The sequence below is a fragment of the Rhipicephalus microplus genome, unplaced genomic scaffold (assembly GCF_043290135.1).
Source record: "Rhipicephalus microplus isolate Deutch F79 unplaced genomic scaffold, USDA_Rmic scaffold_297, whole genome shotgun sequence".
NCBI lineage: Eukaryota > Metazoa > Arthropoda > Arachnida > Ixodida > Ixodidae > Rhipicephalus > Rhipicephalus microplus.
In genome coordinates this window covers 1-26,239 of record NW_027464866.1, presented here as the reverse complement: position 1 = coordinate 26,239, position 26,239 = coordinate 1, and the positions used below count along the sequence as shown (strand labels likewise).

Genomic DNA, 26,239 nt, shown 5'->3' with positions numbered 1-26,239 from the left:
CCGAACTCATTACCGATTGCGCCGCGGAGGCAGCCGCGCTGCACTCTCACGACGGTCAAAACATTCCTCCAAAGCTATGAGCACAAAGATAAAAATGCGACACATCGCGCTCGGGAGGGCTCGAACTTCCAACCTTTCGGTTAAGAGCCGAACTCCTTAGCCGAATGCGCTGCGGAGGCAGTCGTGCTGCACTTTCACGACCGTCAAAATATTCCTCCAAAGCTATGAGCGCAAAGATAAAAATGCGACACACCGCCCCCGGGAGGCCTCGAACCTCCAACTTTTCGGTTAAGATCCGAACTCGTTACAGATTGCGCCGCGGAGGCAGCCGCGCTGCACTCTCACGACGGTCAAAACATTCCTTCAAAGCTATGAACACAAAGATAAAAATGCGACACATCGCGCTCGGGAGGGCTCGAACTTCCAACCTTTCGGTTAAGAGCCGAACTCCTTAGCCGAATGCGCTGCGGAGGCAGTCGTGCTGCACTTTCACGACCGTCAAAATATTCCTCCAAAGCTATGAGCGCAAAGATAAAATTGCGACACACCGCCCCCGGGAGGCCTCGAACCACCAACCTTTCAGTTAAGAACCGAACTCGTTACCGATTGCGCCGCGGAGGCAGCCGCGCTGAGCTCTCACGACCGTCAAAAATTTCCTCCAAAGCTATGAGCGCAAAGATAAAAATGCGACCCACCGCCCTCGGGAGGGCTCGAACTTCCAACATTTCGGTTAAGAGCCGAACTGAACTCGTTAGCCGATTGCGCTGCGGAGGCAGTCGTGCTGCACTCTCACGACCGTCAGAACATTCCTCCAAAGCTATCAGCGCAAAGAAAAAAATGCGACACACCACCCTCGGGAGGGCTCGAACTTCCAACCTTTCGGTTAAGAGACGAACTCGTTACCGATTGCGCCGCGGAGGCAGCCGCGCTGCACTCTCACGACCGCCAAAACATTCCTCCAAAGCTATGAGCGCAAAGATGAAAATGCGACACACCGCCCTCGGGAGGGCTCGAACTTCCAACCTTTCGGTTAAGAGCCGAACACGTTAGCCGATTGCGCCGCGGAGGCAGTCGTGCTGCACTCTCACGACCATCAGAACATTCCTCCAAAGCTATCAGCGCAAAGATAAAAATGCGACACACCGCCCTCGGGAGGGCTCGAACTTCCAACCTTTCGGTTAAAGGCCGAACTCGTTACCGATTGCGCCGCGGAGGCAGCCACGCTGCACTCTCACTACCGTCAAAACATTCCTCCAAAGCCATGAGCGCAAAGATAAAAATGCGACACACCGCCCCCAGGGAGGCCTCGAACGTCCAACCTTTCGGTTTAGAGCCGAACTCGTTACCGATTGCGCCGCGGAGGCAGTCGTGCTGCACTCTCCCGACCGTCCGCACATTCCTCCAAAGCTATGAGCGCAAAGATAAAAATGCGTCACACCGCCCTCGGGAGGGCTCGAACTTCCAACCTTTTGGTTGAGAGCCGAACTCGTTAGCTGATTGCGCTGCGGAGGCAGTCGTGCTGCACTCTCACGACCGTCAGAACATTCCTCCAAAGTCATCAGTGCAAAGAGAAAGAAGCAACAGACACCGCCCCCGGGAGGGCTCGAACTTCCAACCTTTCCGGTAACAGCCGAAAGCGCTAGACGCTTGCGCGACAGAGGCAGTCGTGCTGCTCTCTCACCACCGTCAGAACCTTTCTCAAAAGCTATCAGCGTAAAAAAAGCGACACACCGCCCCCAGGAGGGCTCGAACCTCTTTTTCTCCAAAGCTATCAGCGAAAAGAAAAAAAAGCGACACACCACCCCCGGGAGGTCTCGAACCTCCAACCTTTCGGTTACCAGCCGGACGCGATAGCCGATTGCGCCACGGAGGCAGTCGTGCTGCTCTCTCACCACCGTCAGAACTTTTCTCAAAAGCTATCAGCAGAAAGAAAGAAAAGCGACACACCGCGCTCTGGAGCGCTCGAACCTCCAACCTTTCGGTTAACAGCCGGACGCGCTAGCCGATTGCGCCACGGAGGCAGTCGTGCTGATATCTCACCACCGTCAAAACTTTTCTCAAAAGCTATCAGCGGAAAGAAAAAAAAGCGACACACCGCCCCCTGGAGGGCTCGAACCTCTTTTTCTCCAAAGCTATCAGCGCAAAGAGAAAAAAGCGACACACCGCCCCCGGGAGGGCTTGAACCTCCAACCTTTCGGTTAACAAGTGAACGCGCTAGCCGAATACGCCGCGGAGGAAGTTGTGCTGCACTCTCACGACCGTCAAAACATTCCTCCAAAGCTATGAGCGCAAAGATAAAAATGCGACACACCACCCCCGGGAGGCCTCGAACGTCCAAACTTTCGGTTAAGAGCCAAACTCGTTACCAATTGCGCCGCGGAGGCAGTCGTGCTGCACTCTCACGACCGTCAGAACATTCCTCCAAAGCTATCAGCGCAAAGAAAAAATGCGACACACCGCCCCCGGGAGTGCTCGAACCTCCAACCTTTCGGTTAAGAGCCGAACTCGTTAGCCGATTGCGCCGCGGAGGCAGTCGTGCTGCACTCTCACGATCGTCAGAACATTCCTCCAAAGCCATCAGCGCAAAGAGAAAAAAGCAACAGACACCGCCCCCGGGAGGGCTCGAACCTCCAACCTTTCGGTTAAGAGCCGAACTCTTTACCGATTGCGCTGCGGAGGCAGCCGCGCTGCACTTTCACGACCGTCAAAACATTCCTCCAAAGCTATGAGCGCAAAGATAAAAATGAGACCACAGCCCCCGGGAGGCCTCGAACCTCCAACCTTTCAGTTAAGAGCCGAACTCGTTACCGATTGCGCCGCGGAGGCAGCCGCGCTGCGCTCTCACGACCGTCAAAAATTTCGTCCAAAGCTATCAGCGCAAAGAAAAAAATGCGACACACCGCCCCCGGGAGGCCTCGAACCTCCAACCTTTCGGTTAAAAGCCGAATTCGTTACCGATTGCGCCGCGCAGGCAGCCGCGCTGCACTCTGACGTCCGTCAAAACATTCCTCCAAAGCTATGAGCGCAAAGATAAAAATGCGACACACCACCCTCGGGAGGGCTCGAACTTCCAACCTTTTGGTTAAGAGCCGAACTCGTTAGCCGATTGCGCCGCGCAGGCAGTCGTGCTGCACTCTCACGACCGTCAGAACATTCCTCCAAAGCTATCAGCGCAAAGATAAAAATGCGACACACCGCCTTCGGGAGGGCTCGAACTTCCAACCTTTCGGTTAAGAGCCGAACTCGTTACCGATTGCGCCGCGGAGGCAGCCGCGCTGCACTCTCAAGACCGTCAAAACATTCCTCCAGAGCTATGAGCGCGAAGATAAAAATACGACACACCACCCCCGGGAGGCCTCGAACCTCCAACCTTTCAGTTAAGAGCCGAACTCGTTACCGATTGCGCCGCGGACGCAGCCGCGCTGCGCTCTCACGACCGTCAAAAATTTTCTCCAAAGCTATGAGCGCGAAGATAAAAATGCGACACACCGCCCTCGGGAGTGCTCGAACTTCCAACCTTTCGGTTAAGAGCCGAACTCGTTAGCCGATTGCGCTGAGGAGGGTGTCGTGCTGCACTCTCACGACCGTCAGAACATTCCTCCAAAGTTATCAGCGCAAAGAAAAAAATGCGACACACCGCCACTGGGAGGGCTCGAACCTCCAACCTTTCGGTTAAGAGCCGAACTCGTTAGCCGAATACGCCGCGGAGGAAGTTGTGCTGCTTTCTCACGACCGTCAAAACATTCCTCCAAAGCTATCAGCGCAATGAAAAAAAAGCGACAAACCACCCCCGGGAGGTCTCGAACCTCCAACCTTTCGGTTAACAGCCGGACGCGCTAGCCGATTGCGCCACGGAGGCAGTCGTGCTGATCTCTCACCACCGTCAAAACTTTTCTCAAAAGCTATCTGCGGAAAGAAAAAAAAGCGACACACCGCCCCCTGGAGGGCTCGAACCTCCAACCTTTCGGTTAACAGCCGAACGCGCTAGCCGATTTTGCCACGGAGGCAGTCGTGCTGCTCTCTCACCACCGTCAGAACATTCCTCCAAAGCTATCAGCGCAAAGAAAAAAATGCGACACACCGCCCCCGGGAAGGCTCGAACCTCCAACCTTTCGGTTAAGAGCCGAACTCGTTAGCCGATCGCACCGCGGAGGCAGTCATGCTGCACTCTCACGACCGTCAGAACATTCCTCCAAAGCTATCAACGCAAAGAAAAGAGACCACTACAGCGCCCCCGGGAAGGCTCGAACCTGCAACCTTTCGGTTAACAGCCGAACGCGCTAGCTAATTGCGCCACGGAGGCAGTCGTGCTCCTCTTTCACCACCGTCAGAACTTTTTTACAAAGCCATCAGCGTTAAGAAAAAAAAGCGACACACCGCCCCCGGGAGGGCTCGAACTTCCAACCTTTCCTTTAGGAGCCGAACTCGTTAGCCGATTGCGCCGCGGAGGCAGTCGTGCTGCACTCTCACGACCGTCAGAACATTCCTCCAAAGCTATCAGCGCAAAGAAAAAAATGCGACACACAACCCCCGGGAGGGCTCGAACCTCCAACCTTTCGGTTAAGAGCTGAACTCGTTACCGATTGCGCTGCGGAGGCAGCCGCGCTGCACTCTCACGACCGTCAAAACATTCCTCCAAAGCTATGAGCGCAAAGATAAAAATGCGACACACCGCCCCCGGGAGGCCTCGAACCTCCAACCTTTCGGTTAAGAGCCGAACTCGTTACCGATTGCGCCGCGGAGGCAGCCGCGCTGCACTCTCACGACGGTCAAAACATTCCTCCAAAGCTATGAGCACAAAGATAAAAATGCGACACATCGCGCTCGGGAGGGCTCGAACTTCCAACCTTTCGGTTAAGAGCCGAACTCCTTAGCCGAATGCGCTGCGGAGGCAGTCGTGCTGCACTTTCACGACCGTCAAAATATTCCTCCAAAGCTATGAGCGCAAAGATAAAAATGCGACACACCGCCTCCGGGAGGCCTCGAACCACCAACCTTTCGGTTAAGAGCCGAACTCGTTACCGATTGCGCCGCGGAGGCAGCCGCGCTGCGCTCTCACGACCGTCAAAAATTTCCTCCAAAGCTATGAGCGCAAAGATAAAAATGCGACACACCGCCCTCGGGAGGGCTCGAACTTCCAACATTTCGGTTAAGAGCCGAACTGAACTCGTTAGCCGATTGCGCTGCGGAGTCAGTCGTGCTGCACTCTCACGACCGTCAGAACATTCCTCCAAAGCTATCAGCGCAAAGAAAAAAATGCGACACACCACCCTCGGGCGGGCTCGAACTTCCAACCTTTCGGTTAAGAGACGAACTCATTACCGATTGCGCCGCGGAGGCAGCCGCGCTGCACTCTCACGACCGCCAAAACATTCCTCCAAAGCTATGAGCGCAAAGATAAAAATGCGACACACCGCCCTCGGGAGGGCTCGAACTTCCAACCTTTCGGTTAAGAGCCGAACACGTTAGCCGATTGCGCCGCGGAGGCAGTCGTGCTGCACTCTCACGACCATCAGAACATTCCTCCAAAGCTATCAGCGCAAAGATAAAAATGCGACACACCGCCCTCGGGAGGGCTCGAACTTCCAACCTTTCGGTTAAGAGCCGAACTCGTTACCGATTGCGCCGCGGAGGCAGCCACGCTCCACTCTCACTACCGTCAAAACATTCCTCCAAAGCTATGAGCGCAAAGATAAAAATGCGACACACCGCCCCCAGGGAGGCCTCGAACGTCCAACCTTTCGGTTTAGAGCCGAACTCGTTACCGATTGCGCCGCGGAGGCAGTCGTGCTGCACTCTCCCGACCGTCCGCACATTCCTCCAAAACTATGAGCGCAAAGAGAAAAAAGCAACAGACACCGCCCCCGGGAGGGCTCGAACTTCCAACCTTTCCGGTAACAGCCGAAAGCGCTAGACGCTTGCGCGACAGAGGCAGTCGTGCTGCTCTCTCACCACCGTCAGAACCTTTCTCAAAAGCTATCAGCGTAAAAAAAGCGACACACCGCCCCCAGGAGGGCTCGAACCTCTTTTTCTCCAAAGCTATCAGCGCAAAGAAAAAAAAGCGACACACCACCCCCGGGAGGTCTCGAACCTCCAACCTTTCGGTTACCAGCCGGACGCGATAGCCGATTGCGCCACGGAGGCAGTCGTGCTGCTCTCTCACCACCGTCAGAACTTTTCTCAAAAGCTATCAGCAGAAAGAAAGAAAAGCGACACACCGCCCCCTGGAGGGCTCGAACCTCCAACCTTTCGGTTAACAGCCGGACGCGCTAGCCGATTGCGCCACGGAGGCAGTCGTGCTGATATCTCACCACCGTCAAAACTTTTCTCAAAAGCTATCAGCGGAAAGAAAAAAAAGCGACACACCGCCCCCTGGAGGGCTCGAACCTCTTTTTCTCCAAAGCTATCAGCGCAAAGAGAAAAAAGCGACACACCGCCCCCGGGAGGGCTTGAACCTCCAACCTTTCGGTTAACAAGCGAATGCGCTAGCCGAATACGTCGCGGAGGAAGTTGTGCTGCACTCTCACGACCGTCAAAACATTCCTCCAAAGCTATGAGCGCAAAGATAAAAATGCGACACACCGCCCCCGGGAGGCCTCGAACGTCCGACCTTTCGGTTAACAGCCGAACGCGCTAGCCAATTGCGCCACGGAGGCAGTCGTGCTGATCTCTCACAGCCGTCAGAACTTTTCTTAAAAGCTATCAGCGTAAGAAAAGCGACACACCACCCCCAGGAGGGCTCGAACCTCTTTTTCTCCAAAGCTATCAGCGCAATGAAAAAAAAGCGAGAAACCACCCCCGGGAGGTCTCGAACCTCCAACCTTTCGGTTAACAGCCGGACGCGCTAGCCGATTGCGCCACGGAGGCAGTCGTGCTGATCTCTCACCACCGTCAAAACTTTTCTCAAAAGCTATCTGCGGAAAGAAAAAAATCGACACACCGCCCCCTGGAGGGCTCGAACCTCCAACCTTTCGGTTAACAGCCGAACGCGCTAGCCGATTTTGCCACGGAGGCAGTCATGCTGCTCTCTCACCACCGTCAGAACATTCCTCCAAAGCTATCAGCGCAAAGAAAAAAATGCGACACACCATCCCCGGGAAGGCTCGAACCTCCAACCTTTCGGTTAGGAGCCGAACTCGTTAGCCGATTGCACCGCGGAGGCAGTCATGCTGCACTCTCACGACCGTCAGAACATTCCTCCAAAGCTATCAACGCAAAGAAAAGAGACCACTACAGCGCCCCCGGGAAAGCTCGAACCTGCAACCTTTCGGTTAACAGCCGAACGCGCTAGCTAATTGCGCCACGGAGGCAGTCGTGCTCCTCTTTCACCACCGTCAGAACTTTTCTACAAAGCCATCAGCGTTAAGAAAAAAAAGCGACACACCGCCCCCGGGAGGGCTCGAACTTCCAACATTTCCGCTAACAGCCGAACGCACTAGCCGATTGCGCCACGGAGGCAGTCGTGCTGATCTCTCACCACCGTGAAAACTTTTCTCAAAAGTTATCAGCGGAAAAAAAAAGCGACACACCACGCCTGGAGGGCTCGAACCTCCAACCTTTCCGTTAGGAGCCGAACTCGTTAGCTGATTCCGCCACGGAGGCAGTCGTGCTGCATTCTCACGACCGTCAGAATATTCCTCCAAAGCTATCAGTGCAAAGAAAAAAATGCGACACACCGCCCCCGGGAGGGCTCGAACCTCCAACCTTTCAGTTAAGAGCCGAACTCGTTACCGATTGCGCCGCGGAGGCAGCCGCGCTGCACTCTCACGACCGACAAAACATTCCTCCAAAGCTATGAGCGCAAAGATAAAAATGCGACACACCGCCCTCGGGAGGGCTCGAACGTCCAACCTTTCGGTTAAGAGCCGAACACGTTAGCCGATTGCGCCGCGGAGGCAGTCGTGCTGCACTCTCCCGACCGTCCGCACATTCCTCCAAAGCTATGAGCGCAAAGATAAAAATGCGTCACACCGCCCTCGGGAGGGCTCGAACTTCCAACCTTTTGGTTGAGAGCCGAACTCGTTAGCTGATTGCGCTGCGGAGGCAGTCGTGCTGCACTCTCACGACCGTCAGAACATTCCTTCAAAGTCATCAGTGCAAAGAGAAAAAAGCAACAGACACCGCCCCCGGGAGGGCTCGAACTTCCAACCTTTCCGGTAACAGCCGAAAGCGCTAGACGCTTGCGCGACAGAGGCAGTCGTGCTCCTCTCTCACCACCGTCAGAACCTTTCTCAAAAGCTATCAGCGTAAAAAAAGCGACACACCGCCCCCAGGAGGGCTCGAATTTCTTTTTCTCCAAAGCTATCAGCGCAAAGAAAAAAAAGCGACACACCACCCCCGGGAGGTCTCGAACCTCCAACCTTTCGGTTACCAGCCGGACGCGATAGCCGATTGCGCCACGGAGGCAGTCGTGCTGCTCTCTCACCACCGTCAGAACTTTTCTCAAAAGCTATCAGCAGAAAGAAAGAAAAGCGACACACCGCCCCCTGGAGGGCTCGAACCTCCAACCTTTCGGTTAACAGCCGGACGCGCTAGCCGATTGCGCCAAGGAGGCAGTCGTGCTGATCTCTCACCACCGTGAAAACTTTTCTGAAAAGCTATCAGCGGAAAGAAAAAAAGCGACACACCGCCCCCTGGAGGGCTCGAACCTCCAACCTTTCGGTTAACAGCCGAACGCGCTAGCCGATTTTGCCACGGAGGCAGTCGTGCTGCTCTCTCACCACCATCAGAACATTCCTCCAAAGCTATCAGCGCAAAGAAAAAAATGCGACACACCGCCCCCGGGAAGGCTCGAACCTCCAACCTTTCGGTTAAGAGCCGAACTCGTTAGCCGATCGCACCGCGGAGGCAGTCATGCTGCACTCTCACGACCGTCAGAACATTCCTCCAAAGCTATCAACGCAAAGAAAAGAGACCACTACAGCGCCCCCGGGAAGGCTCGAACCTGCAACCTTTCGGTTAACAGCCGAACGCGCTTGCTAATTGCGCCACGGAGGCAGTCGTGCTCCTCTTTCACCACCGTCAGAACTTTTCTACAAAGCCATAAGCGTTAAGAAAAAAAAGCGACACACCGCCCCCGGGAGGGCTCGAACTTCCAACCTTTCCTTTAGGAGCCGAACTCGTTAGCCGATTGCGCCGCGGAGGCAGTCGTGCTGCACTCTCACGACCGTCAGAACATTCCTCCAAAGCTATCAGCGCAAAGAAAAAAATGCGACACACAACCCCCGGGAGGGCTCGAACCTCCAACCTTTCGGTTAAGAGCTGAACTCGTTACCGATTGCGCTGCGGAGGCAGCCGCGCTGCACTCTCACGACCGTCAAAACATTCCTCCAAAGCTATGAGCGCAAAGATAAAAATGCGACACACCGCCCCCGGGAGGCCTCGAACCTCCAACCTTTCGGTTAAGAGCCGAACTCGTTACCGATTGCGCCGCGGAGGCAGCCGCGCTGCACTCTCACGACGGTCAAAACATTCCTCCAAAGCTATGAGCACAAAGATAAAAATGCGACACATCGCGCTCGGGAGGGCTCGAACTTCCAACCTTTCGGTTAAGAGCCGAACTCCTTAGCCGAATGCGCTGCGGAGGCAGTCGTGCTGCACTTTCACGACCGTCAAAATATTCCTCCAAAGGTATGAGCGCAAAGATAAAAATGCGACACACCGCCTCCGGGAGGCCTCGAACCACCAACCTTTCGGTTAAGAGCCGAACTCGTTACCGATTGCGCCGCGGAGGCAGCCGCGCTGCGCTCTCACGACCGTCAAAAATTTCCTCCAAAGCTATGAGCGCAAAGATAAAAATGCGACACACCGCCCTCGGGAGGGCTCGAACTTCCAACATTTCGGTTAAGAGCCGAACTGAACTCGTTAGCCGATTGCGCTGCGGAGTCAGTCGTGCTGCACTCTCACGACCGTCAGAACATTCCTCCAAAGCTATCAGCGCAAAGAAAAAAATGCGACACACCACCCTCGGGCGGGCTCGAACTTCCAACCTTTCGGTTAAGAGACGAACACATTACCGATTGCGCCGCGGAGGCAGCCGCGCTGCACTCTCACGACCGCCAAAACATTCCTCCAAAGCTATGAGCGCAAAGATAAAAATGCGACACACCGCCCTCGGGAGGGCTCGAACTTCCAACCTTTCGGTTAAGAGCCGAACACGTTAGCCGATTGCGCCGCGGAGGCAGTCGTGCTGCACTCTCACGACCATCAGAACATTCCTCCAAAGCTATCAGCGCAAAGATAAAAATGCGACACACCGCCCTCGGGAGGGCTCGAACTTCCAACCTTTCGGTTAAGAGCCGAACTCGTTACCGATTGCGCCGCGGAGGCAGCCACGCTGCACTCTCACTACCGTCAAAACATTCCTCCAAAGCTATGAGCGCAAAGATAAAAATGCGACACACCGCCCCCAGGGAGGCCTCGAACGTCCAACCTTTCGGTTTAGAGCCGAACTCGTTACCGATTGCGCCGCGGAGGCAGTCGTGCTGCACTCTCCCGACCGTCCGCACATTCCTCCAAAACTATGAGCGCAAAGAGAAAAAAGCAACAGACACCGCCCCCGGGAGGGCTCGAACTTCCAACCTTTCCGGTAACAGCCGAAAGCGCTAGACGCTTGCGCGACAGAGGCAGTCGTGCTGCTCTCTCACCACCGTCAGAACCTTTCTCAAAAGCTATCAGCGTAAAAAAAGCGACACACCGCCCCCAGGAGGGCTCGAACCTCTTTTTCTCCAAAGCTATCAGCGCAAAGAAAAAAAAGCGACACACCACCCCCGGGAGGTCTCGAACCTCCAACCTTTCGGTTACCAGCCGGACGCGATAGCCGATTGCGCCACGGAGGCAGTCGTGCTGCTCTCTCACCACCGTCAGAACTTTTCTCAAAAGCTATCAGCAGAAAGAAAGAAAAGCGACACACCGCCCCCTGGAGGGCTCGAACCTCCAACCTTTCGGTTAACAGCCGGACGCGCTAGCCGATTGCGCCACGGAGGCAGTCGTGCTGATATCTCACCACCGTCAAAACTTTTCTCAAAAGCTATCAGCGGAAAGAAAAAAAAGCGACACACCGCCCCCTGGAGGGCTCGAACCTCTTTTTCTCCAAAGCTATCAGCGCAAAGAGAAAAAAGCGACACACCGCCCCCGGGAGGGCTTGAACCTCCAACCTTTCGGTTAACAAGCGAATGCGCTAGCCGAATACGTCGCGGAGGAAGTTGTGCTGCACTCTCACGACCGTCAAAACATTCCTCCAAAGCTATGAGCGCAAAGATAAAAATGCGACACACCGCCCCCGGGAGGCCTCGAACGTCCGACCTTTCGGTTAACAGCCGAACGCGCTAGCCAATTGCGCCACGGAGGCAGTCGTGCTGATCTCTCACCACCGTCAGAACTTTTCTTAAAAGCTATCAGCGTAAGAAAAGCGACACACCACCCCCAGGAGGGCTCGAACCTCTTTTTCTCCAAAGCTATCAGCGCAATGAAAAAAAAGCGAGAAACCACCCCCGGGAGGTCTCGAACCTCCAACCTTTCGGTTAACAGCCGGACGCGCTAGCCGATTGCGCCACGGAGGCAGTCGTGCTGATCTCTCACCACCGTCAAAACTTTTCTCAAAAGCTATCTGCGGAAAGAAAAAATCGACACACCGCCCCCTGGAGGGCTCGAACCTCCAACCTTTCGGTTAACAGCCGAACGCGCTAGCCGATTTTGCCACGGAGGCAGTCATGCTGCTCTCTCACCACCGTCAGAACATTCCTCCAAAGCTATCAGCGCAAAGAAAAAAATGCGACACACCACCCCCGGGAAGGCTCGAACCTCCAACCTTTCGGTTAGGAGCCGAACTCGTTAGCCGATTGCACCGCGGAGGCAGTCGTGCTGATCTCTCACCACCGTCAAAACTTTTCTCAAAAGCTATCTGCGGAAAGAAAAAAATCGACACACCGCCCCCGGGAAGGCTCGAACCTGCAACCTTTCGGTTAACAGCCGAACGCGCTAGCTAATTGCGCCACGGAGGCAGTCGTGCTCCTCTTTCACCACCGTCAGAACTTTTCTACAAAGCCATCAGCGTTAAGAAAAAAAAGCGACACACCGCCCCCGGGAGGGCTCGAACTTCCAACATTTCCGCTAACAGCCGAACGCACTAGCCGATTGCGCCACGGAGGCAGTCGTGCTGATCTCTCACCACCGTGAAAACTTTTCTCAAAAGTTATCAGCGGAAAAAAAAGCGACACACCACGCCTGGAGGGCTCGAACCTCCAACCTTTCCATTAGGAGCCGAACTCGTTAGCTGATTCCGCCACGGAGGCAGTCGTGCTGCATTCTCACGACCGTCAGAATATTCCTCCAAAGCTATCAGTGCAAAGAAAAAAATGCGACACACCGCCCCCGGGAGGGCTCGAACCTCCAACCTTTCAGTTAAGAGCCGAACTCGTTACCGATTGCGCCGCGGAGGCAGCCGCGCTGCACTCTCACGACCGACAAAACATTCCTCCAAAGCTATGAGCGCAAAGATAAAAATGCGTCACACCGCCCTCGGGAGGGCTCGAACTTCCAACCTTTTGGTTGAGAGCCGAACTCGTTAGCTGATTGCGCTGCGGAGGCAGTCGTGCTGCACTCTCATGACCGTCAGAACATTCCTTCAAAGTCATCAGTGCAAAGATAAAAAAGCAACAGACACCGCCCCCGGGAGGGCTCGAACTTCCAACCTTTCCGGTAACAGCCGAAAGCGCTAGACGCTTGCGCGACAGAGGCAGTCGTGCTCCTCTCTCACCACCGTCAGAACCTTTCTCAAAAGCTATCAGCGTAAAAAAAGCGACACACCGCCCCCAGGAGGGCTCGAACCTCTTTTTCTCCAAAGCTATCAGCGCAAAGAAAAAAAAGCGACACACCACCCCCGGGAGGTCTCGAACCTCCAACCTTTCGGTTACCAGCCGGACGCGATAGCCGATTGCGCCACGGAGGCAGTCGTGCTGCTCTCTCACCACCGTCAGAACTTTTCTCAAAAGCTATCAGCAGAAAGAAAGAAAAGCGACACACCGCCCCCTGGAGGGCTCGAACCTCCAACCTTTCGGTTAACAGCCGGACGCGCTAGCCGATTGCGCCAAGGAGGCAGTCGTGCTGATCTCTCACCACCGTGAAAACTTTTCTGAAAAGCTATCAGCGGAAAGAAAAAAAGCGACACACCGCCCCCTGGAGGGCTCGAACCTCCAACCTTTCGGTTAACAGCCGGACGCGCTAACCGATTGCGCCACGGAGGCAGTCGTGCTGATATCTCACCACCGTCAAAACTTTTCTCAAAAGCTATCAGCGGAAAGAAAAAAAAGCGACACGCTGCCCCCTGGAGGGCTCGAACCTCTTTTTCTCCAAAGCTATCAGCGCAAAGAGAAAAAAGCGACACACCGCCACCGGGAGGGCTTGAACCTCCAACCTTTAGGTTAACAAGCGAACGCGCTAGCCGATGGCGCCACGGAGGCAGTCGTGCTGCTCTCTCACCACCGTCAGAACTTTTCTCAAAAGCCATCAGCGTAAAGAAAAAAAGAGACACACCGCCCTCGGGAGGGCTCGAACCTCCAACCTTTCGGTTAACAGCCGAACGCGCTAGCTTATTGCGCCACGGAGGCAGCCGTGCTGCTCTCTCACCACCGTCAGAACTTTTCTCAAAAGCTATCAGCGCAAAGAAAAAAAAAGCGACACACCGCCCCCAGGAGGGCTCGAACCTCTTTTTCTCCAAAGCTATCAGCGCAAAGAGAAAAAAGCGACACACCACCCTCGGGAGGGCTCGAACCTCTAAACTTTCGGTTAACAGCCGAACGCGCTAGCCGATTGCGCCACGGAGGCAGTCGTGCTGCTCTCTCACCACTGTCAGAACTTTTCTCAAAAGCTATCAGCGTAAAGAAAAAAAGCAACACATCGCCCCCGGGAGGGCTCGAACCTTCAACCTTTCGGTTAACAGCCGAACGCGCTAGCCGATAGCGCCACGGAGGCAGTCGTGCTGCTCTCTCACCACCGTCACAACTTTTCTCAAAAGCTATCAGCGTAAAGAAAAAAAAAGCGACACACCGCCCCCAGGAGGGCTCGAACCTCTTTTTCTCCAAAGCTATCAGCGGAAAGAAAATAAAGCGACACACCGCCCCCGGGAGGGCTTGAACCTCTAATCTTTCGGTTAACAGCCGAACGCGCTAGCCGATTGCGCCACGGAGGCAGTCGTGCTGCTCTCTCACCACCGTCAAAACTTTTATCAAAAGCTATCAGCGCAAATAAAAAAAAGCGACACACCGCCCCCAGGAGGGCTCGAACCTCTTTTTCTCAAAAGCTATCAGCGTAAAGAAAAAAAGCGACACACCGCTCCCGGGAGGGCTCGAACCTCCAACCTTTCGGTTAACAGCCGAACGCGCTAGCCGATTGCGCCACGGAGGCAGTCGTGCTGCTCTCTCACCACCGTCAAAACTTTTCTCAAAAGCTATCAGCGGAAAGAAAAAAAAGCGACACACCGCCCCCAGGAGGGCTCGAACCTCTTTTTCTCCAAAGCTATCAGCGGAAAGAAAAAAAAGCGACACACCGCCCCCAGGAGGGCTCGAACCTCTTTTTCTCAAAAGCTATCAGCGGAAAGAAAAAAAAGCGACACACCGCCCCCAGGAGGGCTCGAACCTCTTTTTCTCAAAAGCTATCAGCGGAAAGAAAAAACAGCGACACACCGCCCCGGGAGGGCTCGAACCTCTAAACTTTCGGTTAACAGCCGAACGCGCTAGCCGAATGCGCCACGGAGGCAGTCGTGCTGCTCTTTCACCACCGTCAGAACTTTTCTCAAAAGCTATCAGCGTAAAGAAAAAAAGCGACACACCGCCCCCGGGAGGGCTCGAACCTCCAACCTTTCGGTTAACAGCCGAATGCGCTAGCCGATGGCGCCACGGAGGTAGTCGTGCTGCTCTCTCACCACCGTCAGAAGTTTTCCCAAAAGCTATCAGCGTAAAGAAAAAAAAGAGACACACCGCCCTCGGGAGGGCTCGAACCTCCAACCTTTCGGTTAACAGCCGAACGCGCTAGCCGATTGCGCCACGGAGGCAGTCGCGCTGCTCTCTCACCACCGTCAGAACTTTTCTCAAAAGCTATCAGCGCAAAGAAAAAAAAGCGACACACCGCCCCCAGGAGGGCTCGAACCTCTAAACTTTGGTTAACAGCCGAACGCGCTAGCCGATTCCGCCACGGAGGCAGTCGTGCTGCTCTTTCACCACCGTCAGAACTTTTCTCAAAAGCTATCAGCGAAAAGAAAAAAAGCGACACACCGCCCCCGGGAGGGCTCGAACCTCCGACCTTTCGGTTAACAGCCGACCGCGCTAGCCGATAGCGCCACGGAGGCAGTCTTCTGCCCTCTCACCACCGTCAGAACTTTTCTCAAAAGCTATCAGCGTAAAGAAAAAAAAAGCGACACACCGCCCCCAGGAGGGCTCGAACCTCTTTTTCTCAAAAGCTATCAGCGTAAAGAAAAAAAGCGACACACCGCCCCCGGGAGGGCTCGAACCTCCAACCTTTCGGTTAACAGCTGAACGCGCTAGCCGATTGCGCCACGGAGGCAGTCATGCTGCTCTCTCACCACCGTCAAAACTTTTCTCAAAAGCTATCAGCGGAAAGATAAAAAAAGCGACACACTGCCTCCTGGAGGGCTCGAACCTCTTTTTCTCCAAAGCTATCAGCGCAAAGAGAAAAAAGCGACACACCGCCCCCGGCAGGGCTCGAACCTCTAAACTTTCGGTTAACAGCCGAACGCGCTAGCCGATTGCGCCACGGAGTCAGTCGTGCTGCTCTCTCGCCACCGTCAGGCCTTTTCTCAAAAACTAACAGCGTAAAGAAAAAAAGAGACACACCGCCCTCGGGAGGGCTCGAACCTTCAACCTTTCAGGTAACAGCCGAACGCGCTAGCCGATTGCGCCACGGAGGCAGTCGTGCTGCTCTCTTACCACCGTCAGAACTTTTCTCACAAGCTATCAGCGCAAAGAAAAAAAAGCGACACACCGCCCCCAGGAGGGCTCGAACCTTTTTTTCTCCAAAGCTATCAGCGCAAAGAGAAAAAAGCGACACACCGCCAGCGGGAGGGCTCGAGCCTCTAAACCTTCGGTTAAGGGCCGAACGCGCTAGCCGATTGCGCCACGGAGGCAGTCGTGCTGCTCTCTCACCACCGTCAGAACTTTTCTCAAAAGCTATCAGCGTAAAGAAAAAAAGCGACACACCGCCCCCAGGAGGGCTCGAACCACCAAACTTTCGGTTAACAGCCGAACGTGCTAGCCGATTGTGCCACGGAGGCAGTCGTGCTGCTCTCTCACCACCGTCAGAACTTTTCTCAAAAGCTATCAGCGTAAAGAAAAAAAAGCGACACACCGCCCCCAGGAGGGCTCGAACCTCTTTTTCTCCAAAGCTATCAGCGGAAAGAAAATAAAGCGACACACCGCCCCCGGGAGGGCTTGAACCTCTAATCTTTCGGTTAACAGACGAACGCGCTAGCCGATTGCGCCACGGAGGCAGTCGCGCTGCTCTCTCACCACCGTCAGAACTTTTCTCAAAAGCCATCAGCATAAAGAAAAAAAGAGACACACCGCCCTCGGGAGGGCTCGAACCTCCAACCTTTCGGTTAACAGCCGAACGCGCTAGCCGATTGCGCCACGGAGGCAGTCGTGCTGCTCTCTCACCACCGTCAGAACTTTTCTCAAAAGCTATCAGCGCAAAGAAAAAAAAGCGACACACCGCCCCAAGGAGGGCTCGAACATCTTTTTCTCCAAAGCTATCAGCGCAAAGAGAAAAAAGCGACACACCGCCCCCGGCAGGGCTCGAACCTCTAAACTTTCGGTTAACAGCCGAACGCGCTAGCCGATTGCGCCACGGAAGCAGTCATGCTGCTCTTTTACCACCGTCAGAACTTTTCTCAAAAGATATCAGCGTAAAGAAAAAAAGCGACACACCGCCCCCGGGAGGGCTCGAACCTCCAATCTTTCGGTTAACAGCCGAACGCGTTAGCCGATAGCGCCACGGAGGCAGTCCTGCTGCTCTCTCACCACCGTCAGAACTTTTCTCAAAAGCTATCAGCGTAAAGAAAAAAAGAGACACACCGCCCTCGGGAGGGCTCGAACCTCCAACCTTTCGGTTAACAGCCGAACGCGCTAGCTGATTGCGCCACCGGGGCAGTCGTGCTGCTTTCTCACCACCGTCAGAACTTTTCTCAAAAGCTATCAGCGCAAAGAAAAAAAAGCGACACACCGCCCCCAGGAGGGCTCGAACCTCTTTTTCTCCAAAGCTATCAGCGCAAAGAGAAAAAAGCGACACACCGCCCCAGGGAGGGCTCGAACCTCTAAACTTTCGGTTAACAGCCGAACGCGCTAGCCGATTGCGCCACGTAGGCAGTCGTGCTGCTCTCTCACCACCGTCAGAACTTTTCTCAAAAGCTATCAGCGTAAAAAAAAAGTGACACACCGCCCCCGGGAGGGCTCGAACCTCGAACCTTTCGGTTAACAGCCGAACGCGCTAGCCGATAGCGCCACGGAGGCAGTTGTGCTGCTTTCTCACCACCGTCAAAACTTTTCTCAAAAGCTATCAGCTTAAAGAAAAAAAAGCGACACACCGCCCCCAGGAGGGCTCGAACCTCTTTTTCTCCAAAGCTATCAGCGGAAAGAAAATAAAGCGACACACCGCCCCCCGGGAGGGCTTGAACCTCTAATCTTTCGGTTAACAGCCGAACGCGCTAGCCGATTGCGCCATGGAGGCAGTCGTGCTGCTCTCTCACCACCGTCAGAACTTTTCTCAAAAGCTATCAGCGCAAAGAAAAAAATGCGACACACCGCCCCCAGGACGGCTCGAACCTCTTTTTCTCCAAAGCTATCAGCGTAAAGAGAAAAAAGCGACACACCGCCCCCGGGAGGGCTCGAACCTCCAACCTTTCGGTTAACAGCCGAACGCGCGAGCCGATGGCGCCACGGAGGCAGTCGTGCTGCTCTCTCACCACCGTCAGAACTTTTCTAAAAAGCTATCAGCGGAAAGAAAAAAAAGCGACACACCGCCCCCTGGAGGGCTCGAACCTCTTTTTCTCCAAAGCTATCAGCGCAAAAAGAAAAAAGCGACACACCGCCCCCAAGAAGGCTCGAACCTCCAACCTTTCGGTTAACAGCCGAACGCGCTAGCCGATGGCGCCACGGAGGCAGTCGTGCTGCTCTCTCACCACCGTCAGAACTTTTCTAAGAAGCTATCAGCGGAAAGAAAAAAGCGACACACCGCCCCCTGGAGGGCTCGAACCTCTTTTTCTCCAAAGCTATCAGCGCAAAGAGAAAAAAGCGACACACCGCCCCCAGGAGGGCTCGGACCTCCAACCTTTCGGTTAACAGCCGAACGCGCTAGCCGATAGCGTCACAGAGGCAGTCGTGCTGCTCTCTCAGCACCGTCAGAACTTTTCTCAAAAGCTATCAGTGTAAAGAAAAAAAAGCGACACACCGCCCCCAGGAGGGCTCGAACCTCTTTTTTCCAAAGCTATCAGCGTAAAGAAAAAAAGCGACACACCACCCCCGGGAGGGCTCGAACCTCCAACCTTTCGGTTAACAGCCGAACGCGCTAGCCGATTGCGCCACGGACGCAGTCGTGTTGCTCTCTCACCACCGTCAAAACTTTTCTCAGAAGCTATCAGCGAAAAGAAAAAAAAAGCGACACACCGCCCCCAGGAGGGCTCGAACCTCTTTTTCTCCAAAGTATCAGCGTAAAGAAAAAAGCGACACACCGCCCCGGGAGGGCTCGAACCACCAACCTTTCGGTTAACAGCCGAACGCGCTGGCGGATTGCGCCACGGAGGCAGTCGTGCTGCTATCTCTCCACCGTCAAAACTTTTCTCTAAAGCTATCAGCGGAAAGAAAAAAAAAGCGACACACCGCCCCAAGGAGGGCTCGAACCTCTTTTTCTCCCAAGCTATCAGCGTAAAGAAAAAAAGCAACACACCGCCCCCGGGAGGGCTCGAACCTCCAACCTTTCGTTTAACAGCCGAACGCACTAGGCAATTGCGCCTTGGAGGCAGTCGTGCTGCTCTCTCACCACCGTCAAAACGTTCCCCAAAAGCTCTCAGCGGAAAGAAAAAAAAAGCGACACACCGCCGCCGGGAGGGCTCGAACCTCCAACCTTTCGGTTAACAGCCGAACGCGCTAGCCAATTGCGCCACGGAGGCAGTCGTGCTGCTCTCTCACCACCGTCAGAACTTTTCTCACAAGCTATCAGCGTAATAAAAAGCGACACACCGCCCCCAGGAGGGCTCGAACCTCTTTTTCTCCAAAGCTATCAGCGCAAAGAAAAAAAAGCGACACACCGCCCCCGGGAGGGCTCGAACCTCCAACCTTTCAGTTAACAGCCGAACGCGCTAGCCGATTGCGCCACGGAGGCAGTCGTGCTGCTCTCTCACCACCGTCAGAACTTTTCTCAAAAGCTATCAGCGTAAAAAAAGCGACACACCGCCCCAGGAGGGCTCGAACCTCTTTTTCTCCAAAGCTATCAGCGGAAAGAAAAAAAGCTACACACCGCCCCCGGGAGGGCTCGAACCTCCAACCTTTCAGTTAACAGGAACGCACAAGGCAATTGCGCCACGGAGGCAGTCGTGCTGCTCTCTCACCAACGTCAGAACTTTTCTCAAAAGCCATCAGCGTAAAGAAAAAAACAGACAAACCGCCCTCGGGAGGCCTCGAACCTCCAACCTTTCGGTTAACAGCCGAACGCGCTAGCCGATTGCCCCACGGAGGCAGTCGTGCTGCTCTCTCACCACCGTCAAAACTTTTCTCAAAAGCTATCAGCGGAAAGAAAAAAAAGCGACACACCACCCCCGGGAGGCCTCGAACCTCCAACCTTTCAGTTAAGAGCCGAACTCGTTACCGATTGCGCCGCGGAGGCAGCCGCGCTGCGCTCTCACGACTGTCCAAAATTTCCTCCAAAGCTATGAGCGCGAAGATAAAAATGCGACACACCGCCCTCGGGAGTGCTCGAACTTCCAACCTTTCGGTTAAGAGCCGAACTCGTTAGCCGATTGCGCTGCGGAGGGTGTCGTGCTGCACTCTCACGACTGTCAGAACATTCCTCCAAAGCTATCAGCGCAAAGAAAAAAATGCGGCACACCGCCACTGGGAGGGCTCGAACCTCCAACCTTTCGGTTAAGAGCCGAACTCGTTAGCCGAATACGCCGCGGAGGAAGTTGTGCTGCACTCTCACGACCGTCAAAACATTCCTCCAAAGCTATGAGCGCAAAGATAAAAATGCGACACACTGCCCCCGGGAGGCCTCGAACGTCCAACCTTTCGGTTAACAGCCGAAATCGCTAGCCGATTGCGCCACGGAGGCAGTCGTGCTGATCTCTCACCACCGTCAGAACTTTTCTTAAAAGCTATCAGCGTAAAAAAAGCGACACACCGCCCCCAGGAGGGCTCGAACCTCTTTTTCTCCAAAGCTATCAGCGCAATGAAAAAAAAGTGACACACCACCCCCGGGAGGTCTCGAACCTCCAACCTTTCGGTTAACAGCCGGACGCGCTAGCCGATTGCGCCACGGAGGCAGTCGTGCTGATCTCTCACCACCGTCAAAACTTTTCTCAAAAGCTATCAGCGGAAAGAAAAAAAGGGACACACCGCCCAATGGAGGGCTCGAACCTCCAACCTTTCGATTAACAGCCGAACGCGCTAGCCGATTGCGCCACGGAGGCAGTCGTGCTGCTCTCTCACTACCGTCAGAACAATCCTCCAAAGCTATCAGCGCAAAGAAAAAAATGCGACACACCACCCCCGGGAGGGCTCGAACCTCCAACCCTTCGTTTAAGAGCCGAACTCGTTAGCCGATTGCACCGCGGAGGCAGTCATGCTGCACTCTCACGACCGTCAGAACATTCCTCCAAAGCTATCAACGCAAAGAAAAGAGACCACTACAGCGCCCCCAGGAAGGCTCGAACCTGCAACTTTTCGGTTAACAGCTGAACGCGCTAGCTAATTGCGCCACGGAGGCAGTCGTGCTCCTCTTTCACCACCGTCAGAACTTTTCTACAAAGCCATCAGCGTTAAGAAAAAAAAGACACACACCGCCCCCTGGAGGTCTCGAACTTCCAACATTTCCGCTAACAGCCAAACGCACTAGCCGATTGCGCCACGGAGGCAGTCGTGCTGATCTCTAACCACCGTGAAAACTTTTCTCAAAAGTTATCAGCGGAAAGAAAAAAAAGCGACACACCGCCCCCTGGAGGGCTCGAACCTCCAACCTTTCCGTTAGAAGCCGAACTCGTTAGCCGATTCCGCCACGGAGGCAGTCGTGCTGCACTCTCACGACCGTCAGAATATTCCTCCAAAGCTATCAGTGCAAAGAAAAAAATGCGACACACCGCCCCCGGAAGGGCTCGAACCTCCAACCTTTCAGTTAAGAGCTGAACTCGTTACCGATTGCGCCGCGGAGGCAGCCGCGCTGCACTCTCACGACCGCCAAAACATTCCTCCAAAGCTATGAGCGCAAAGATAAAAATGCGACACACCGCCCTCGGGAGGGCTCGAACTTCCAACCTTTCGGTTAAGAGCCGAACACGTTAGCCGATTGCGCCGCGGAGGCAGTCGTGCTGCACTCTCACGACCATCAGAACATTCCTCCAAAGCTATCAGCGCAAAGATAAAAATGCGACACACCGCCCTCGGGAGGGCTCGAACTTCCAACCTTTCGGTTAAGAGCCGAACTCGTTACCGATTGCGCCGCGGAGGCAGCCACGCTGCACTCTCACTACCGTCAAAACATTCCTCCAAAGCTATGAGCGCAAAGATAAAAATGCGACACACCACCCCCCGGGAGGCCTCGAACGTCCAACCTTTCGGTTTAGAGCCGAACTCGTTACCGATTGCGCCGCGGAGGCAGTCGTGCTGCACTCTCCCGACCGTCCGCACATTCCTCCAAAGCTATGAGCGCAAAGATAAAAATGCGTCACACCGCCCTCGGGAGGGCTCGAACTTCCAACCTTTTGGTTGAGAGCCGAACTCGTTAGCTGATTGCGCTGCGGAGGCAGTCGTGCTGCACTCTCACGACCGTCAGAACATTCCTCCAAAGTCATCAGTGCAAAGAGAAAAAAGCAACAGACACCGCCCCCGAGAGGGCTCGAACTTCCAACCTTTCCGGTAACAGCCGAAAGCGCTAGACGCTTGCGCGACAGAGGCAGTCGTGCTGCTCTCTCACCACCGTCAGAACCTTTCTCAAAAGCTATCAGCGTAAAAAAAGCGACACACCGCCCCCAGGAGGGCTCGAACCTCTTTTTCTCCAAAGCTATCAGCGCAAAGAAAAAAAAGCGACACACCACCCCCGGAGGTCTCGAACCTCCAACCTTTCGATTACCAGCCGGACGCGATAGCCGATTGCGCCACGGCGGCAGTCGTGCTGCTCTCTCACCACCGTCAGAACTTTTCTCAAAAGCTATCAGCAGAAAGAAAGAAAAGCGACACACCGCCCCCTGGAGGGCTCGAACCTCCAACCTTTCGGTTAACAGCCGGACGCGCTAGCCGATTGCGCCAAGGAGGCAGTCGTGCTGATCTCTCACCACCGTGAAAACTTTTCTCAAAAGCTATCAGCGGAAAGAAAAAAAGCGACACACCGCCCCCTGGAGCGCTCGAACCTCCAACCTTTCGGTTAACAGTCGGACGCGCTAGCCGATTGCGCCACGGAGGCAGTCGTGCTGATATCTCACCACCGTCAAAACTTTTCTCAAAAGCTATCAGCGGAAAGAAAAAAAAGCGACACACCGCCCCCTGGAGGGCTCGAACCTCTTTTTCTCCAAAGCTATCAGCGCAAAGAGAAAAAAGCGACACACCGCCCACGGGAGGGCTTGAACCTCCAACCTTTCGGTTAACAAGCGAACGCGCTAGCCGATGGCGCCACGGAGGCAGTCGTGCTGCTCTCTCACCACCGTCAGAACTTTTCTCAAAAGCCATCAGCGTAAAGAAAAAAAGAGACACACCGCCCTCGGGAGGGCTCGAACCTCCAAGCTTTCGGTTAACAGCCGAACGCGCTAGCTTTTTGCGCCACGGAGGCAGCCGTGCTGCTCTCTCACCACCGTCAGAACTTTTCTCAAAAGCTATCAGCGCAAAGAAAAAAAAAGCGACACACCGCCCCCAGGAGGGCTCGAACCTCTTTTTCTCCAAAGCTATCAGCGCAAAGAGAAAAAAGCGACACACCACCCTCGGGAGGGCTCGAACCTCTAAGCTTTCGGTTAACAGCCGAACGCGCTAGCCAATTGCGCCACGGAGGCCATCGTGCTGCTCTCTCACCACCGTCAGAACTTTTCTCAAAAGCTATCAGCGTAAAGAAAAAAAGCAACACATCGCCCCCGGGAGGGCTCGAACCTTCAACCTTTCGGTTAACAGCCGAACGCGCTAGCCGATAGCGCCACGGAGGCAGTCGTGCTGCTCTCTCACCACCGTCAGAACTTTTCTCAAAAGCTATCAGCGTAAAGAAAAAAAGCGACACACCGCCCCCAGGAGGGCTCGAACCTCTTTTTCTCCAAAGCTATCAGCGGAAAGAAAATAAAGCGACACACCGCCCCCGGGAGGGCTTGAACCTCTAATCTTTCGGTTAACAGCCGAACGCGCTAACCGATTGCGCCACGGAGCCAGTCGTGCTGCTCTCTCACCACCGTCAGAACTTTTATCAAAAGCTATCAGCGCAAAGAAAAAAAAGCGACACACCGCCCCCCGGAGGGCTCGAACCTCTTTTTCTCAAAAGCTATCAGCGTAAAGACAAAAAGCGACACACCGCCCCCGGGAGGGCTCGAACCTCCAACCTTTCGGTTAACAGCCGAACGCGCTAGCCGATTGCCCCACGGAGGCAGTCGTGCTGCTCTCTCACCACCGTCAAAACTTTTCTCAAAAGCTATCAGCGGAAAGAAAAAAAAGCGACACACCGCCCCCAGGAGGGCTCGAACCTCTTTTTCTCCAAAGCTATCAGCGCAAAGAGAAAAAAGCGACACACCGCCCCGGGAGGGCTCGAACCTCTAAACTTTCGGTTAACAGTTGAACGCGCTAGCCGAATGCGCCACGGAGGCAGTCGTGCTGCTCTTTCACCACCGTCAGAACTTTTCTCAAAAGCTATCAGCGTAAAGAAAAAAAGCGACACACCGCCCCCGGGAGGGCTCGAACCTCCAACCTTTCGGTTAACAGCCGAATGCGCTAGCCGATGGCGCCACGGAGGCAGTCGTGCTGCTCTCTCACCACCGTCAGAAGTTTTCCGAAAAGCTATCAGCGTAAAGAAAAAAAGAGACACACCGCCCTCGGGAGGGCTCGAACCTCCAACCTTTCGGTTAACAGCCGAACGCGCTAGCCGATTGCGCCACGGAGGCAGTCGTGCTGCTCTCTCACCACCGTCAGAACTTTTCTCAAAAGCTATCAGCGCAAAGAAAAAAAGCGACACACCGCCCCCAGGAGGGCTCGAATCTCTAAACTTTCGGTTAACAGCCGAAACGCGCTAGCCGATTGCGCCACGGAGGCAGTCGTGCTGCTCTCTCACGACCGTCAGAACATTCCTCCAAAGCTATCAGTGCAAAGAAAAAAATGCGACGCACCGCCCCCGGGAGGGCTCGAACCTCCAACCTTTCGGTTAAGAGCCGAACTCGTTACCGATTGCGCCGCGGAGGCAGCCGCGCTGCACTCTCACGACCGTCAAAACATACCTCCAAAGCTATGAACGCAAAGATAAAAATGCGACACACCGCCCCCGGGAGGCCTCGAACCTCCAACCTTTCGGTTAAGAGCCTAACTCGTTACCGATTGCGCCGCGGAGGCAGCCGCGCTGCACTCTCACGTCCGTCAAAACATTCCTCCAAAGCTATGAACGCAAAGATAAAAATGCGACACACCGCCCCCGGGAGGCCTCGAACCTCCAACCTTTCGGTTAAGAGCCGAACTCGTTACCGATTGCGCCGCGCAGGCAGTCGTGCTGCACTCTCACGTCCGTCAAAACATTCCTCCAAAGCTATGAGCGCAAAGATAAAAATGCGACACACCACCCTCGGGAAGGCTCGAACTTCCAACCTTTCGGTTAAGAGCCGAACTCGTTACCGATTGCGCCGCGCAGGCAGCCGCGCTGCACTCTCACGTCCGTCAAAACATTCCTCCAAAGCTATGAGCGCAAAGATAAAAATGCGACACACCATCCTCGGGAAGGCTCGAACTTCCAACCTTTCGGTTAAGAGCCGAACTCGTTACCGATTGCGCCGCGCAGGCAGTCGTGCTGCACTCTCACAACCATCAGAACATTCCTCCAAAGCTATCAGCGCAAAGATAAAAATGCGACACACCGCCCTCGGGAGGGCTCGAACTTCCAACCTTTCGGTTAAGACCCGAACTCGTTACCGATTGCGCCGCGGAGGCAGCCACGCTGCACTCTCACTACCGTCAAAACATTCCTCCAAAGCTATGAGCGCAAAGATAAAAATGCGACACACCGCCCCCAGGGAGGCCTCGAACGTCCAACCTTTCGGTTTAGAGCCGAACTCGTTACCGATTGCGCCGCGGAGGCAGTCGTGCTGCACTCTCCCGACCATCCGCACATTCCTCCAAAGCTATGAGCGCAAAGATAAAAATGCGTCACACCGCCCTCGGGAGGGCTCGAACTTACAACCTTTTGGTTGAGAGCCGAACTCGTTAGCTGATTGTGCTGCGGAGGCAGTCGTGCTGCACTCTCACGACCGTCAGAACATTCCTCCAAAGTCATCAGTGCAAAGATAAAAATGCGACACACCGCCTTCGGGAGGGCTCGAACTTCCAACCTTTTGGTTAAGAGCCGAACTCGTTACCGAGTGCGCCGCGGAGGCAGTCGTGCTGCACTCTCACGACCGTCAGAACATTCCTCCAAAGCTATCAGCGCAAAGAAAAAATGCGACACACCGCCCCCGGGAGTGCTCGAACCTCCAACCTTTCGGTTAAGAGCCGAACTCGTTAGCCGATTGCGCCGCGGAGGCAGTCGTGCTGCACTCTCACGATCGTCAGAACATTCCTCCAAAGCCATCAGCGCAAAGAGAAAAAAGCAACAGACACCGCCCCCGGGAGGGCTCGAACCTCCAACCTTTCGGTTAAGAGCCGGACGCGCTAGCCGATTGCGCCACGGAGGCAGTCGTGCTGATATCTCACCACCGTCAAAACTTTTCTCAAAAGCTATCAGCGGAAAGAAAGAAAAGCGACACACCGCCCCCTGGAGGGCTCGAACCTCTTTTTCTCCAAAGCTATCAGCGCAAAGAGAA

General features: G+C 54.7%; 50 non-coding genes across 50 annotated transcripts; all 50 read right to left on the bottom strand.

Annotated features, from left to right (window-relative positions):
• Positions 1-1,799: 1,799 nt before the first annotated feature.
• On the bottom strand, positions 1,800-1,873 carry TRNAT-GGU (transfer RNA threonine (anticodon GGU)). Its single transcript has one exon. It is a non-coding gene; the product is annotated as a tRNA-Thr (tRNA).
• Positions 1,874-3,785: 1,912 nt separating this feature from the next.
• TRNAN-GUU (transfer RNA asparagine (anticodon GUU)) lies at positions 3,786-3,859 on the bottom strand. The gene has a single exon. It is a non-coding gene; the product is annotated as a tRNA-Asn (tRNA).
• A 370-nt stretch (positions 3,860-4,229) lies between these two features.
• Positions 4,230-4,303, bottom strand: TRNAN-GUU (transfer RNA asparagine (anticodon GUU)). Its single transcript has one exon. It is a non-coding gene; the product is annotated as a tRNA-Asn (tRNA).
• A 369-nt stretch (positions 4,304-4,672) lies between these two features.
• On the bottom strand, positions 4,673-4,745 carry TRNAK-CUU (transfer RNA lysine (anticodon CUU)). The gene has a single exon. It is a non-coding gene; the product is annotated as a tRNA-Lys (tRNA).
• Positions 4,746-6,070: 1,325 nt separating this feature from the next.
• TRNAT-GGU (transfer RNA threonine (anticodon GGU)) lies at positions 6,071-6,144 on the bottom strand. Its single transcript has one exon. It is a non-coding gene; the product is annotated as a tRNA-Thr (tRNA).
• Positions 6,145-6,218: 74 nt separating this feature from the next.
• On the bottom strand, positions 6,219-6,292 carry TRNAN-GUU (transfer RNA asparagine (anticodon GUU)). The gene has a single exon. It is a non-coding gene; the product is annotated as a tRNA-Asn (tRNA).
• A 290-nt stretch (positions 6,293-6,582) lies between these two features.
• Positions 6,583-6,656, bottom strand: TRNAN-GUU (transfer RNA asparagine (anticodon GUU)). Its single transcript has one exon. It is a non-coding gene; the product is annotated as a tRNA-Asn (tRNA).
• Positions 6,657-6,793: 137 nt separating this feature from the next.
• TRNAN-GUU (transfer RNA asparagine (anticodon GUU)) lies at positions 6,794-6,867 on the bottom strand. Its single transcript has one exon. It is a non-coding gene; the product is annotated as a tRNA-Asn (tRNA).
• An 809-nt stretch (positions 6,868-7,676) lies between these two features.
• TRNAK-CUU (transfer RNA lysine (anticodon CUU)) lies at positions 7,677-7,749 on the bottom strand. The gene has a single exon. It is a non-coding gene; the product is annotated as a tRNA-Lys (tRNA).
• Positions 7,750-8,332: 583 nt separating this feature from the next.
• TRNAT-GGU (transfer RNA threonine (anticodon GGU)) lies at positions 8,333-8,406 on the bottom strand. Its single transcript has one exon. It is a non-coding gene; the product is annotated as a tRNA-Thr (tRNA).
• Positions 8,407-8,480: 74 nt separating this feature from the next.
• TRNAN-GUU (transfer RNA asparagine (anticodon GUU)) lies at positions 8,481-8,554 on the bottom strand. The gene has a single exon. It is a non-coding gene; the product is annotated as a tRNA-Asn (tRNA).
• Positions 8,555-8,923: 369 nt separating this feature from the next.
• TRNAN-GUU (transfer RNA asparagine (anticodon GUU)) lies at positions 8,924-8,997 on the bottom strand. Its single transcript has one exon. It is a non-coding gene; the product is annotated as a tRNA-Asn (tRNA).
• A 369-nt stretch (positions 8,998-9,366) lies between these two features.
• TRNAK-CUU (transfer RNA lysine (anticodon CUU)) lies at positions 9,367-9,439 on the bottom strand. The gene has a single exon. It is a non-coding gene; the product is annotated as a tRNA-Lys (tRNA).
• A 1,325-nt stretch (positions 9,440-10,764) lies between these two features.
• On the bottom strand, positions 10,765-10,838 carry TRNAT-GGU (transfer RNA threonine (anticodon GGU)). Its single transcript has one exon. It is a non-coding gene; the product is annotated as a tRNA-Thr (tRNA).
• Positions 10,839-10,912: 74 nt separating this feature from the next.
• TRNAN-GUU (transfer RNA asparagine (anticodon GUU)) lies at positions 10,913-10,986 on the bottom strand. Its single transcript has one exon. It is a non-coding gene; the product is annotated as a tRNA-Asn (tRNA).
• A 290-nt stretch (positions 10,987-11,276) lies between these two features.
• Positions 11,277-11,350, bottom strand: TRNAN-GUU (transfer RNA asparagine (anticodon GUU)). The gene has a single exon. It is a non-coding gene; the product is annotated as a tRNA-Asn (tRNA).
• A 137-nt stretch (positions 11,351-11,487) lies between these two features.
• Positions 11,488-11,561, bottom strand: TRNAN-GUU (transfer RNA asparagine (anticodon GUU)). The gene has a single exon. It is a non-coding gene; the product is annotated as a tRNA-Asn (tRNA).
• A 367-nt stretch (positions 11,562-11,928) lies between these two features.
• TRNAN-GUU (transfer RNA asparagine (anticodon GUU)) lies at positions 11,929-12,002 on the bottom strand. Its single transcript has one exon. It is a non-coding gene; the product is annotated as a tRNA-Asn (tRNA).
• A 365-nt stretch (positions 12,003-12,367) lies between these two features.
• Positions 12,368-12,440, bottom strand: TRNAK-CUU (transfer RNA lysine (anticodon CUU)). The gene has a single exon. It is a non-coding gene; the product is annotated as a tRNA-Lys (tRNA).
• Positions 12,441-12,875: 435 nt separating this feature from the next.
• On the bottom strand, positions 12,876-12,949 carry TRNAT-GGU (transfer RNA threonine (anticodon GGU)). The gene has a single exon. It is a non-coding gene; the product is annotated as a tRNA-Thr (tRNA).
• Positions 12,950-13,023: 74 nt separating this feature from the next.
• Positions 13,024-13,097, bottom strand: TRNAN-GUU (transfer RNA asparagine (anticodon GUU)). Its single transcript has one exon. It is a non-coding gene; the product is annotated as a tRNA-Asn (tRNA).
• A 73-nt stretch (positions 13,098-13,170) lies between these two features.
• Positions 13,171-13,244, bottom strand: TRNAN-GUU (transfer RNA asparagine (anticodon GUU)). Its single transcript has one exon. It is a non-coding gene; the product is annotated as a tRNA-Asn (tRNA).
• Positions 13,245-13,533: 289 nt separating this feature from the next.
• Positions 13,534-13,607, bottom strand: TRNAN-GUU (transfer RNA asparagine (anticodon GUU)). The gene has a single exon. It is a non-coding gene; the product is annotated as a tRNA-Asn (tRNA).
• A 290-nt stretch (positions 13,608-13,897) lies between these two features.
• TRNAN-GUU (transfer RNA asparagine (anticodon GUU)) lies at positions 13,898-13,971 on the bottom strand. Its single transcript has one exon. It is a non-coding gene; the product is annotated as a tRNA-Asn (tRNA).
• Positions 13,972-14,114: 143 nt separating this feature from the next.
• On the bottom strand, positions 14,115-14,188 carry TRNAN-GUU (transfer RNA asparagine (anticodon GUU)). Its single transcript has one exon. It is a non-coding gene; the product is annotated as a tRNA-Asn (tRNA).
• A 141-nt stretch (positions 14,189-14,329) lies between these two features.
• Positions 14,330-14,403, bottom strand: TRNAN-GUU (transfer RNA asparagine (anticodon GUU)). The gene has a single exon. It is a non-coding gene; the product is annotated as a tRNA-Asn (tRNA).
• Positions 14,404-14,827: 424 nt separating this feature from the next.
• TRNAN-GUU (transfer RNA asparagine (anticodon GUU)) lies at positions 14,828-14,901 on the bottom strand. The gene has a single exon. It is a non-coding gene; the product is annotated as a tRNA-Asn (tRNA).
• A 74-nt stretch (positions 14,902-14,975) lies between these two features.
• TRNAN-GUU (transfer RNA asparagine (anticodon GUU)) lies at positions 14,976-15,049 on the bottom strand. The gene has a single exon. It is a non-coding gene; the product is annotated as a tRNA-Asn (tRNA).
• Positions 15,050-15,269: 220 nt separating this feature from the next.
• TRNAN-GUU (transfer RNA asparagine (anticodon GUU)) lies at positions 15,270-15,343 on the bottom strand. Its single transcript has one exon. It is a non-coding gene; the product is annotated as a tRNA-Asn (tRNA).
• Positions 15,344-15,484: 141 nt separating this feature from the next.
• On the bottom strand, positions 15,485-15,558 carry TRNAN-GUU (transfer RNA asparagine (anticodon GUU)). The gene has a single exon. It is a non-coding gene; the product is annotated as a tRNA-Asn (tRNA).
• Positions 15,559-15,848: 290 nt separating this feature from the next.
• TRNAN-GUU (transfer RNA asparagine (anticodon GUU)) lies at positions 15,849-15,922 on the bottom strand. The gene has a single exon. It is a non-coding gene; the product is annotated as a tRNA-Asn (tRNA).
• A 505-nt stretch (positions 15,923-16,427) lies between these two features.
• TRNAN-GUU (transfer RNA asparagine (anticodon GUU)) lies at positions 16,428-16,501 on the bottom strand. The gene has a single exon. It is a non-coding gene; the product is annotated as a tRNA-Asn (tRNA).
• A 73-nt stretch (positions 16,502-16,574) lies between these two features.
• On the bottom strand, positions 16,575-16,648 carry TRNAN-GUU (transfer RNA asparagine (anticodon GUU)). Its single transcript has one exon. It is a non-coding gene; the product is annotated as a tRNA-Asn (tRNA).
• Positions 16,649-16,937: 289 nt separating this feature from the next.
• Positions 16,938-17,011, bottom strand: TRNAN-GUU (transfer RNA asparagine (anticodon GUU)). Its single transcript has one exon. It is a non-coding gene; the product is annotated as a tRNA-Asn (tRNA).
• Positions 17,012-17,084: 73 nt separating this feature from the next.
• On the bottom strand, positions 17,085-17,158 carry TRNAN-GUU (transfer RNA asparagine (anticodon GUU)). The gene has a single exon. It is a non-coding gene; the product is annotated as a tRNA-Asn (tRNA).
• A 287-nt stretch (positions 17,159-17,445) lies between these two features.
• On the bottom strand, positions 17,446-17,519 carry TRNAN-GUU (transfer RNA asparagine (anticodon GUU)). The gene has a single exon. It is a non-coding gene; the product is annotated as a tRNA-Asn (tRNA).
• A 142-nt stretch (positions 17,520-17,661) lies between these two features.
• On the bottom strand, positions 17,662-17,736 carry TRNAN-GUU (transfer RNA asparagine (anticodon GUU)). Its single transcript has one exon. It is a non-coding gene; the product is annotated as a tRNA-Asn (tRNA).
• Positions 17,737-17,878: 142 nt separating this feature from the next.
• On the bottom strand, positions 17,879-17,952 carry TRNAN-GUU (transfer RNA asparagine (anticodon GUU)). The gene has a single exon. It is a non-coding gene; the product is annotated as a tRNA-Asn (tRNA).
• Positions 17,953-18,522: 570 nt separating this feature from the next.
• TRNAN-GUU (transfer RNA asparagine (anticodon GUU)) lies at positions 18,523-18,596 on the bottom strand. Its single transcript has one exon. It is a non-coding gene; the product is annotated as a tRNA-Asn (tRNA).
• A 504-nt stretch (positions 18,597-19,100) lies between these two features.
• TRNAN-GUU (transfer RNA asparagine (anticodon GUU)) lies at positions 19,101-19,174 on the bottom strand. The gene has a single exon. It is a non-coding gene; the product is annotated as a tRNA-Asn (tRNA).
• Positions 19,175-19,312: 138 nt separating this feature from the next.
• TRNAN-GUU (transfer RNA asparagine (anticodon GUU)) lies at positions 19,313-19,386 on the bottom strand. Its single transcript has one exon. It is a non-coding gene; the product is annotated as a tRNA-Asn (tRNA).
• A 1,082-nt stretch (positions 19,387-20,468) lies between these two features.
• Positions 20,469-20,542, bottom strand: TRNAN-GUU (transfer RNA asparagine (anticodon GUU)). Its single transcript has one exon. It is a non-coding gene; the product is annotated as a tRNA-Asn (tRNA).
• A 1,911-nt stretch (positions 20,543-22,453) lies between these two features.
• On the bottom strand, positions 22,454-22,527 carry TRNAN-GUU (transfer RNA asparagine (anticodon GUU)). The gene has a single exon. It is a non-coding gene; the product is annotated as a tRNA-Asn (tRNA).
• An 800-nt stretch (positions 22,528-23,327) lies between these two features.
• Positions 23,328-23,401, bottom strand: TRNAN-GUU (transfer RNA asparagine (anticodon GUU)). Its single transcript has one exon. It is a non-coding gene; the product is annotated as a tRNA-Asn (tRNA).
• Positions 23,402-23,542: 141 nt separating this feature from the next.
• TRNAN-GUU (transfer RNA asparagine (anticodon GUU)) lies at positions 23,543-23,616 on the bottom strand. The gene has a single exon. It is a non-coding gene; the product is annotated as a tRNA-Asn (tRNA).
• A 141-nt stretch (positions 23,617-23,757) lies between these two features.
• TRNAN-GUU (transfer RNA asparagine (anticodon GUU)) lies at positions 23,758-23,831 on the bottom strand. Its single transcript has one exon. It is a non-coding gene; the product is annotated as a tRNA-Asn (tRNA).
• A 288-nt stretch (positions 23,832-24,119) lies between these two features.
• On the bottom strand, positions 24,120-24,193 carry TRNAN-GUU (transfer RNA asparagine (anticodon GUU)). The gene has a single exon. It is a non-coding gene; the product is annotated as a tRNA-Asn (tRNA).
• A 73-nt stretch (positions 24,194-24,266) lies between these two features.
• Positions 24,267-24,340, bottom strand: TRNAN-GUU (transfer RNA asparagine (anticodon GUU)). The gene has a single exon. It is a non-coding gene; the product is annotated as a tRNA-Asn (tRNA).
• A 222-nt stretch (positions 24,341-24,562) lies between these two features.
• Positions 24,563-24,635, bottom strand: TRNAK-CUU (transfer RNA lysine (anticodon CUU)). Its single transcript has one exon. It is a non-coding gene; the product is annotated as a tRNA-Lys (tRNA).
• A 1,401-nt stretch (positions 24,636-26,036) lies between these two features.
• Positions 26,037-26,110, bottom strand: TRNAK-CUU (transfer RNA lysine (anticodon CUU)). The gene has a single exon. It is a non-coding gene; the product is annotated as a tRNA-Lys (tRNA).
• Positions 26,111-26,239: the final 129 nt, after the last annotated feature.